The sequence below is a fragment of the Callithrix jacchus genome, chromosome 14 (assembly GCF_049354715.1).
Source record: "Callithrix jacchus isolate 240 chromosome 14, calJac240_pri, whole genome shotgun sequence".
Lineage (NCBI taxonomy): Eukaryota > Metazoa > Chordata > Mammalia > Primates > Cebidae > Callithrix > Callithrix jacchus.
In genome coordinates, this window is record NC_133515.1 from 86,616,810 (window position 1) to 86,628,037 (window position 11,228).

At 49.3% G+C, this 11,228-nt stretch overlaps 1 long non-coding RNA gene across 1 annotated transcript; it reads left to right on the forward strand.

The window, feature by feature from the left end:
• The first annotated feature begins 1,779 nt into the window (after nucleotides 1-1,779).
• Nucleotides 1,780-10,088, forward strand: LOC118147369 (uncharacterized). The gene is made up of 3 exons (XR_004733695.3): nucleotides 1,780-1,885; nucleotides 9,263-9,522; nucleotides 9,756-10,088. It is a non-coding gene; the product is annotated as an uncharacterized LOC118147369 (long non-coding RNA).
• The last annotated feature ends 1,140 nt before the right edge of the window (nucleotides 10,089-11,228 follow it).

The following is an 11,228-nucleotide window of genomic DNA, read 5'->3' on the forward strand; positions in this document are numbered from 1 at the left end:
CAAAAGGAGACACAGGCACCCATCTTTGTGGGGCCCCAGCTAGAGATATCAAATAAATCGCCAGTGCCAAAAGCTCTCAGTAAGTGTTCTGGGCAGTGTGGGCAAAGCACCGTGGCCACTGGGGCAGGGGCTTTCCACTCCCCTGGAAGGCTTTGGTGGAGATGATATCTGCTGAGTTCTTCAGAAAAAGAAGGAGTTTTCTAGGTAGAGGGAAGGGAAAAAAGTATTGCAGATGACCATGGCCCAAAAGGAGTCTATCCTTTATCCAGCAGTGTAGGTGATGTGGAGTAGAGGCTGGAGGCAGGAATCTGCCACTTGACGGTGGTCAGCTACCAGCTACTACCAGCTACGAGGAGAGATAAAGACAAAGGAAGGGAAGCTCACACCTGGAGCCGCTGCCTGCCAGGTCCCATGCTGAGCGGTTTTGTAGGCATTTCCTCACCAGGTGTACGTGAATCTCAGAGAGAGGGGCTGAAGTAGATGAGAAAAAGCATGAGAAAGAAATGGGGGTAGGGGCTTGGGGCAGGGTCTGTCATTAGAGCAGATGCAGGCGGGGAGGGATAGGGCCAGAGCTGGAGGACACCCTCTCCCACCATCCCCAAATACTTCTGAGCATCTTATGGCCCCCCATCCACCAGTTCTGCCCCAAGGCAGTTCTAAGTTCCAGAAAAGACTTAGGCAGCCTAGTGGGACTTGGAGCCAAGGAAGCTTCCCAGGGACCCTGACCTTGGACCTGGTGCTGAAAGGTCGATAAGTGGTCTCCAAGAGGTGCCTCAGCCAAGTGGCCACAGAGCTGGCCCAGGTCACCCTGGCAGCAGGGTGCTCTGCACAAAACCCTTGAAGGGTATAATATCCAAGCCAGGGCCAGGCCTGGGTTGGGTGGGGGTGCTGGGCCTGCGGGTGGGGAAAGCAGGCTGAGGGACTTCAACCAGTGGCCATCCATCTCATGAGCTTGTCCTGACTTGGGGAGGCAGTACATGTCTGAGGATGCAGCTGAAGACATAACAAGCCTGAGTGTGGCAAAGAGAAATGGTGGGTGAGCAGGATTGGGGTGGGGGGTGCCATCTGCCGGGTGCCAATGGCATGCTGGCTCCCATAATGGGCTCAGATCTCTGTTCTGCCAGTGTCAAGCTGTGTGGCCTTGGACCAGCTATTTAGTCCCTGCCTCAATTTCCCCATCTCTAAAGTGGGGGGAATGATAGTGTCTACCACATGGGCTGCTGGGTGTTAGGTGCATAGAACAGTTGGTGCATGGTGAGGCTGCTTCAGCGCTAGTGGCAATTCCTTGTGGCCCCTTCAGGGATCTCCCAGCTAGGCCTGGTAGGCAAGGGCCCCTTCAGGGTCTCCATGCCACCTGGTGTCACTCTCAACCTGTCACTCCCTTACACCTGCTCATAGGGCCCATGTGTGGCCTACTGCCCAGGGAGGAAAGGGGTGCTGGCTCTGGGGCGGTGGTTATGAGGCTGGGGTCTCTGAAATGCCAGGAGGCATTTCATGGCCCCTGGTGTGAGAGGAGAGGACAGGAGGAGGCAGAGTTTCAGAGTAGCAGAGACACCAACAGGGAGATCTTCCCAGGGCTGAGGTGAGCACACTTGCTGGTCACCAAATGCCCAGGGCTGGGCATCAGAGATAGCCAGAGCTCCTTAGCACTGCATCACAATGCCAAGGTGTCCTTCATGATCTCAGGGGCCATTGTGAAAACACCTGTGTGCCAGGCAGCCCTGTGAAGAAGGTGGAAGTAGGCATCACAGAGTCAGGAACAGTGATGGGTCTGGTTCCACTCCGGAGAGGCAGGTTGTGGGGGTGGGTCTGGATACTGATTGTGGCTGCAGGGCCAGCATGCCAGGGCCTTCAGAATCCTCCAGTGGTTCATGGAGACGGACAGGTATACTGACCCACTCAGGAGCACAGCTACCTCCCATAGAGAGGACCCTCTCCCAGGAAGGGGACAGGGGATTGGTGCAGAGCAGCTCAACAGAACATCCTCAGTTTGCCTGGCAAGTGGTACATTAGTGGCTGAGCAGGAGACAGTGGCAGCCTGTGGTGTTCTAATGCCATTGTCAAAAGGTGTAGAAAGGCAGCGTTTAGGGTGTGCGGTGCAGACTATCAAGTCATCTGATGTGTTAGGGATTCTCAGAAAAGCCCCGACTCAGGAAGGGGTGGAAATCATGGCCCGGAGGAAGCCCAGGCCTGCAGCTAGCTACTATGAGGCCTTGGACAAACTGCTTCGACTCTCTGGGTTCCCCCTCCCAGAGAGTGATAATAAGGACAGGAGGCACGTGAGGCCATGAGTAAGAACAATGGCTACATGATGATAGCGTTAACCACTCTGCAGCACTTACTGTATTTGAATGACTTTAGCACATTATCTCATGGAATCCTGTGACCACCCTGTGAACTAGATATTATTATCCTCATTTTGCAGATGAGAAAATGAAAGTTCAAAGAGGTTAAGTAACATGTTCTAGGTCACTCAACAAATGAGGACTTTAAACCCTGGAATAGCCAGTTCCAGAGTGCCTGCTGAAACCCCCAGCTGGGATCCCTCTGGGCCAGCTCTACGCTCCATCCTCAGCATGAAAAATCGAGAGGGGCTGCCTAGGTTCCTTTGCGTTCCATCTCACCACCGCTTGAGGGCTTGGGCTCTCAGCTTGGTGCACAGGAGATGGGCAGGGATGGCCCTAGCCCACCACCGGCCCTGCAGGACGTGAAGCAGTAGGAGCCCTGCAGGACGTGAAGCAGTAGAAGCCCTGCCATCTCCACGACCCACATTGCGCCTCGCTCTTGCAGGTCCAGAGGTCTTTTGACCTGTCTGAGATGGGCTACTGATTGTCATCTCCTTCTCACATCCTAGCAATAGCATGCTGCCTTGAGTTTAAACTGAGTCCTTCTTTGCAAGAGCTTAGTCCATAAATTCTTTACATAGCAACTTCCTAATCGTCCATTTTATGAAACAGTAACTCTCTGTTTCTGTTTCTCCTCCACTGCTGCAGAGTGAGCACTCACAACCAATAGGTTTTATTTTCCCTTTTTCATGTCCAATTTCTTTTTCTAAATTTTTTGAGACAGGGTCGCACTCTGTCACCCAGGCTGGGTGCAGTGGTGCAATTCCAACTCACTGCAACCTTGATCTCTCAGGCTCAAGCGAGCCTCCTGCCTTAGTGACACACCCTCCACCATACCTGGCTAACTTTTTTAAAAATTTTATTTATTTATTTATAGAGACAGAGTCTTGCCCAAGCTGGAGTGCAGTGCTGTGATCACAGCTCACTGCAACCTCTGCCTCCTGGGTTTTAGCAATTCTCCTGCCTCAGCCTCCTGAGTAGCTGGGATTACAGGCGCACAGCACTACACCTGGCTAATTTTTTATATTTTAGTGGGGGGGGTTCTCCATGTTGCCCAGGCTCATCTCAAATACTTGAGCTCACGCAATCCACCTGCCTCAGCCTCCCAAAGTGCTAGGATTACAGGGGTGAACCACCACGCCTGGCCACTTTTAAATTTTTTATAAAGGTGGGGTCCCACTACATTGCCCAGGCTGGTCTCACACCAAATTTTAAAAATAGCCTTTATTTTTTTAGAGCAGTTTTAGGTTCACAGCAAAATTGAGCGCAAAGTACAGAGTGGTCCCAGATGCCCCCTACCCACATACATGCAGAGAATCCCCCACTGTCAAAGGCCCCAACCACAGGGGTACATTTCTTACCATCAGTGAACCTGCACTGACTTATCGTTATCACCTGAATTCCATAGTTTACACTAGGATTCCTTCTTAGAGTTGTGTATTCTATGGGTTTTGACAAGTGCATAGTGACATGGATGGACCATTTTAGTATGAGACAGTTTCAATGCCCTAAAAATCCTCTGTCTTCTGTATGGTCATCCCTCCCTCTCCTCAGACTGCTGATAACCCCACTCGTCTTTTTGCTGTCTCCATAGTTTTGCCCTTTCCAGAATGTCATATCGTTAGAATCGTATAGCATACAGACTTTTCAGATTGGCTTCTTTCATACAAACACGCAGTTAAGTTTTTTCCATGTCTTTCTGTGGTTTGAAGGCTCATTGTTTTTAAGCACTGAATAGTATTCCATTTTCTGGATATGCCCCAGTTTATTTACTCAGCATCTACTGAAGGTCATCCCTGTGGCATCCAAGTTTTGGCAACTGCGAATAAAGCTGCTATAAAATTGGTGTGCAGGTTTGGTGTGGATGCACATCTTCAGTTCCTTTGGGTAAATACCAAGGAGCATAATTGCTGGATCGTCTGGTAACGATATGTTTAATTTTGTAAAATAAAACCACCGGCCGGGCGCGGTGGCTCAAGCCTGTAATCCCAGCACTTTGGGAGGCCGAGGCGGGTGGATCATGAGGTCAAGAGATCGAGACCATCCTGGTCAACAAGGTGAAACCCCATCTCTACTAAAAATACAAAAAATTAGGTGGCACGTGCCTGTAATCCCATCTACTCGGGAGGCTGAGGCAGGAGAATTGCCTGAACCCAGGAGGCGGAGGTTGCGGTGAGCCGAGATAGCGCCATTGCACTCCAGCCTGGGTAACAAGAGCGAAACTCCGTCTCAAAAAAAAAAAACCACCAAACTGTCTTCCAAAGTGTTTGTTCTGTTTTGTATTCCCACTGGCAATGAAAAAAGCTTTATTTTATTTTTGGGGGACAGGATTTGCTTTGTCATCCAGACTGGAGTGCAATGGCACAAACATGGCTCATTGCAGCCTCAATCTCCTGGCCCAAATGATCCTCCTGCCTCCATCCCCTAAGTAGCTGAGACTACAGGCACACACCACCATGCTAATTTTTGTGTTTTTTGTAGAGACAGGAGTTTCACCATGTTGCCTAGGCTGGTCTCAAACTCCTGAGCTCAAGCGATCTGGCAGCCTCATCCTGCCAAAATGCTGGGATTACAGGTGTGACCCACTGCACCCGGCTGAGACTTTCATTTTAAATCAGAGATGAAAGTGACAGCTATTAGTTGGTAGAGAGGCACTTCTGGTTCCATACTTCGGGTAGTTTTTGTTTGACTACACTGTCCCCTCAGCTAGACAAGCCAGTCCCATGCTCTTACAAACACGCTCACATTTCCTCACCCTTACTTTGAGGCCTCATTCTTGGTGCAGAAGCTTTCCGAGGCATCCTTCTTCTGCTCCATGAAGGAAAGACTCCATCCATCTAGGTCCTGTGTCTGAGAAGCTTGTGATGCTCTTGCAGTGCCCTGGCATGCACAGGGGCCAGTGTCCAGTTGTCCAAGCTTACCTGTGCCCAGAGAGGACCCAGGTGGCTCTGGAAGGCCCCCTTTCTACTTGGAACAGACCTGGCCAGCCCCAGAGTCTGAGTCACTGGAACATCATCAGGGCCTCGGAGAGGAAAAAGCCCCTGTGGCTCTGCCCTCTCTCCAGATCCAAGCTCCTTCTTTCTTTGTCTCTTTTTGATGTGAAATTCACATAACATAAAAATTAACCATTTTAGGCTGGGCATGGTGGCTCATGCCTGTAATCTCAACATTCTAGAGGCCAAGGTAGGTGAATTACACAAGGCCAGGAGTTTGAGACCAGCCTGACCAACATGGAGAAATTCTGTCTCTACAAAATAAATAAAAAACAAAACAAAACAAATAACCATTTTAAAGTGAATAATTCAGTGGCATTTTTTTGGGGCACTGGGATCTAAGGAGGCTCCCAGACATTTTTCTGTATCTTGGGTTCACCTAGTCTGGTAATGGAACAAATGGAATCATACAACATGTGGTCTTTTGCGTGTGACTCCAAGTTATTTTGCACGACTCTCTGAGGAAGGAGGAGGAGAAGGGACCTCTTCAGCCTTTATCTCCTTCTCTGTCCCTTGTCCACCTTGCCCTGCGCGCCCACCAGCAGCACCTGTGGCTCAGCTCCTCCATTCTTTGCCATTTCCTATTCCTCTTTTGTATTTATATTTTTTGAAACAGGGACTCATTCTGTTGCCCAGGCTGGAGTGCAGTGACATGACCATAGCTCACTGCAGCCTCGAACCTCCCAGCCTCAAGCGATACTCCCACCTCAGCCTCCTGAGTAGCTGGGACTACAAGCATGCACCACTACGGCCAGCTAATTTTTAACACTTTTTTTTGTAGGGACAGAGTTTCGCCATGTTGCCCAGGCTGGTCTCAAATTCTGGGCCTCAAGTGATCCTCCTGCCTCTGCTTCCTAATGTGCTGGGATTATAGGCATGAGCCACCATACTCAGCCTCCTATTCCTTTTAAGTGCTTTGAGGAATCATAGATGCATTCAACAAATAGCTCATAGGCTAGCAGCTGGGAGAGACAGGTTAAGTGTCATTAAAACTGTAATAAGGCAACGCTAGCAGTTTTACAGAGAGCCAGGGGACCCAAGACACAACTAATTCAGCCTCGAGGTGAGGCAGGTGAGGGAAGGGGAGGTGGGGCCTAGGTCTGTCTTCAGCCTCGAGGTGAGGCAGGTGAGGGAAGAGGAGGGGGGCCTGGGTTTGTCTTGCTCTTGTTCCTCAGCACTCAGGGTGGTTCCTGGCAACTAGAACAGGGATGAGTGAACAAGTCAATCAGTCAAGGAAGCAATCTCTCTCTCAGCCAAGAGCTGAAGAGGCCGGGCGCAGTGGCTCACACCTGTAATTCCAGCACTTTGGGAGGCTGAGGCAGGCAGATTACAAGGTCAGGAGATCAAGACCATCCTGGCTAACACATTGAAACCCCATCCCTACTAAAAACAAACAATTAGCTGGGCATGGTGGCAGGTGCCTGTAGTCCCAGCTACTTGGGAGGCTGAGGCAGGAGAATCGCTTGAACCCAGGAAGTGGAGGTTGTGGTGAGCTAAGATCGCGCCACTGTACTCCAGCCTAGGCGACAGAGGGAGACTTTGTTTTGGAAAAAAAAGAAAGAGCTGAAGAATGAATAGGAGTTGTCTCTACTGAAAAAAAAAAAATGGGTAGAGTCTATCCGGAGATTGTAGGCAAGAGAGTCAGCCCGTTCATTGCACTGAGAGATGTTTCGGTCTAGATGGAGGTTGAAGAAGATGGGAGTAGGGCAGAAGAAGTTGGGGCCAGGTCATGCACGGCCTTGGACTTTGACTTTATCCGGGGTAAAAGAGGGACCACTGAAGGGTTTTACGTGGATTTGCATTTCAGAAACACGCTGTCTAATCCAGACTAGTTATGATAATGACCTAAGGAGGCTCCCAGCAGACAGAACATCGTTCTTGCCCGCCTGCCATTGGTGGGCTACTGGAAAACAGAGGTGTTTCATCCAAAATAATCATGTGAAAAAATTAATGAACTCACCACAAGGATGCAAGGTGCTCTGAGGGATGCTATGAGTCAGGGAAATGCTTCCCAAGACCTGGAGGGACTTCGAAATCAGAACTTGGGAAATGAGCAGGAGTTGGCCAATGCTAAGGCTCTTGGGAAGGTCCTGAGCAGCCTGTGTTGAAGGAGGTGAGAAAAGTCCATGGCAGTTGCTGTGAAGAATGTGAGGCGGGGAAACTGATTGGAGGAGGCTGGGGAGATCAGAAGGGCTCAGACCAGAACGACCCTATTACACATTTTGGACTTACCCTAAGCAAAATAGGAAGTTCTTAATGATGTAAACAGGATCTATTTTGAAAAATAGGGTTCATTGCATTTTCTCTTTCACATTTCTGTGCATGTGACCTTCTTCCTGGTCAGCTCAAATATCTGCTTCCCCAAGGATTATCAAAGAAAAAAACGCAGAGAAGGATAACGAATAGCTTCTGACATCCAAACTACGATTTTTCAGCCAGACAATAGTCTTGAAAGACATTTTTTTTTTGAAAGAAAAAGGATGTTCTGGTGTCTTTAGCTCCCTCTGTAAGATATCAAGAAGCCCTGACAGAATTCACCATGGGCTTTACCTAAAGAAAGGAATAGAAGAGAAACCCCTGACCTTTAGTCCAAAGGATGGCAAGGAGGAGGCCAGAGAGAAAGCAGGTGGCGCAGGAAGTCAGGAAGTCAGATGTGCGTCCTAATCTACCTTCCATTTGAAGTCCCGGAGGGTGAAGGTGCCTTAGAAGATAGGGGAACAGTGGCCCTTCTAGGACCCTGGGAAGAGATTTCCTCCAATATCTATCCAGAGGTCTTCAGTGTGGTTAGGCACAGAGAGGGTTTGAACTTAACCTTCTCAAGCCACCCTGGGTTCCCATGTGGTGTGAGAGCGATGTCTACACTAGATCTTTAGCTGTGGGTTTTGCTTAAGAAACTGACTAGAAGCAGATAGTTGAAAACATACCAAGCTTTTAAGAAAAATGTATGAAATTCTTTTTAAAAAGCAGTGACTATGGTCTGTCATAACCTTACCAGTTAAATTATAAAACAATCCCAGGGCCCCAGAACCTGCAGCAGCAAGAAGGAGGCTGTGAATACCCAGGGTGCCCATTCGCCAATGCCCATTTCAAGGGTGGCCATGGAGGTTCTTTCAAGGGTGAACCAGAAAGAACTTCCCAGAAGGAAGAGCCCAGAGACACAGACAATGAACAAAATGATTCTTCCCAAAGAGGAAAAATTTTCCCCCAATCTCTGGCTCCAGACTTTTAGATAAGAGAAGAAAATCCTGTATGCTCAAGGTTCTGTTTATTTGGGTTTTCAGGCACAGGCGGCTGAATGGAATCCTAACTGATATACCTCTCCAATAGGCTTTCAGCAGGAGTCTTAAATAATCATTTTGGTTTTAGGGACCCAGCACCTGCAGCGGCAGCAGCAGGAAATAGCAGGCTGTGAACGCTCGTATCAGTTTGTTTTGGCTGCAGAGTGGGGATTGGAGATGACTGTGGTTGTCTAGATCAGAGACTAGAGGTGCTCACACTAGGATGGAGGCAGTGGGGCGGGATAGAACATTCACACGGGGAACAGACGGGACTTGGGGTATTTGCCTTGATATGGGGATTGAGGGAGAGATGAGAGTCAAGGACAGGTAGAGGAAAGTTTAAAAAAAAAAGGCATTTCACAGAAAAAGTGGTTAGCAGTGCTAAACGGTGGGCAGTAATCAAAGATGATAAGAGCTGAGATGTGTCTGTGTAGGATTTTATCACAAGGAAGTACAGAGGCTCAGGCAGAGGAGGGAAGCCAGACTTCAGGGGGCTGAGAGAAGAGTGGGAACGAGGAAGTGGAGGCAGTAAGTAAAGGTAACTTCCCGAGACTCTCGGCTATGAAGCTGAAATGCGAGTGGGGTCAAGGGGGGTTTTTTTTCAGGTTTAAGATGGATGACACTTGATCACATTTAATGCTGACAGGAAAGTGCCCTTGAGGAGACAGACATCCATCGCAACATAAGAAGAGGAGGAAGCTGATGCATGAGGGTCCCTGAGAAGAAGGAGCATAGAGGGACCCAGAGCTGTGCGAAGGAAGGGGCTTGGGGACAGTAGGGCCCTTCTCTGTCAAATCAGGAGAACGAGGGAAGGTGGGAGACAGATGGCAGCAATGGGAGATTGAGGAGATGCCCTCTGATGTCCTCCCTTTCCTGAGAGGTGGAAGGTGACGCCATCTGTGGAAGGTAAGGGAGCTGGGGCGCCTAAGAAGAGGGGAGGCAGTCTAGGGAGACCCTCTGGGGAACAAGAGAGCATTGACTGGGAAAAACACAGATGGCTCAGGCCCAGGGCAGGGTGGAAACATGGCATGATGGTGGCACCAATCTGCACATCTTCCAGCTTCTGGCGTTAAATGCCTAAACTGAACTCAGGACCTGGGCCTCCCAACCCCAACCCAGCTCCTCCTCTTGCCTCCCAGTTTCTCTGTTCCTGGAACCAGACCTCTCAGACTCAGCTTCCCCAGGAATGTCCTTCTGACATCACTGCGAGTGAGAACTCTCTGGGGCCCCCCTCCTCCCCCCGCCCACCTGTCCTGCACACCTGCTGCAATAACCTCTCTAGAGTGGCTGTGGCTGTGTCACCTCCATGCAGCTGCCCCTTTTGCAGCGCCCAGTACCTAGAAATAAAGCTCTTAGGTCTTCTTACTTTTGCGGTCTGTTTAAATGCCACTGCTTCTGGAAAGGCCTTTCTAGCCATCCCCTAGACTAGGGAAAGTCCCCTTGGTACCTGCCCTCATGATGCCTTACACATCTCTGAGACACCAGTGAACTTGTAATTACTTATCCTACAATGGCCGGGGGCCAGGACAATGGCCTGGGGTGGGGGTGGAGGCCCTAGGGCTTCCTAGTCCCCTCTGTCTTCCTGGAGCCGAGAACAGTGCCTAGCACAAATAGCCACTCAATAAAAGTCACTGATAGACTGACAACACAGTCACCTGCACAGCCTCAAAAGCGACCCCATGTTCTCCTCCCTTTGTCTTTGATCAGACTGTTCCCTCGGCTGGGCACACTTGTTTTCCTCTCCATCTGTCTTTTTTTTTTTTTTTCTTTTGAGGCAGGGTCTGGCTTTGTTGTCCAAGCTGGAGTGCAGTGACATGATCACAATTCACTGCAGCCTCCACCTCCTGGGCTCAAGCAATCCTCCCATCTCAGCCTCCTGAGTAGCTGGGACCACAGGTGTGTGCAACCATGTCCAGCCAATTTTTTAAATTTTTGTAGAGATGTGATCCTGTCATGTTACCCAGGCTGGCCTTGAACTCCTGGCCTCAAGTGATCCACCTGCCTTGGGCCTCCTGAAGTGCTAGGATTACAGGCTTGAGCCACTGTGCCCGGCTCCACTCTATCTTACCCATAGTCATCCCACTTCCTCTTCCAGGCTCTAATTTAGGGTCCTCTACTCCAGAGTCTTCTCTGAAATCCCCCACCTGCCACAGGCCAAAATGTCTGTGCTCCTTCTCCTTTCAACAGATTGGAACTGCTTTGAGAGCAGCTTCTAGTTTGTAGTTCATGGCTATTTCCAGTGAAAACATCTGACTGTCACATAGAGAGACAGCTCATTTCTAATGCTGGTATCAATCATCTTTTAGAACTGTGTCCCCAAGAGTGCGTTTGGCAGTGCCATGCACTAGGTAGGAACACAAAAGTATTTTTGAATGAATATTGTCTCCCTCATTCCTGTCTGAATATAATGGTGACAGTCTCCAACTGCACACTCACTTTTAAAAATGTAGTTCTCCTCTGTTTACAACACAAAAAAGATGTCTGTTTTCATCAGTGATTGTCTTTTCAGATTTATTCCATCTTTATCAAATAAACAAATGCATGCCATTTGCACTGGATCAAGGTAGTAACTGTATTTGCCGGTGGACCAGACACACCAGTGTGTAAGTAAA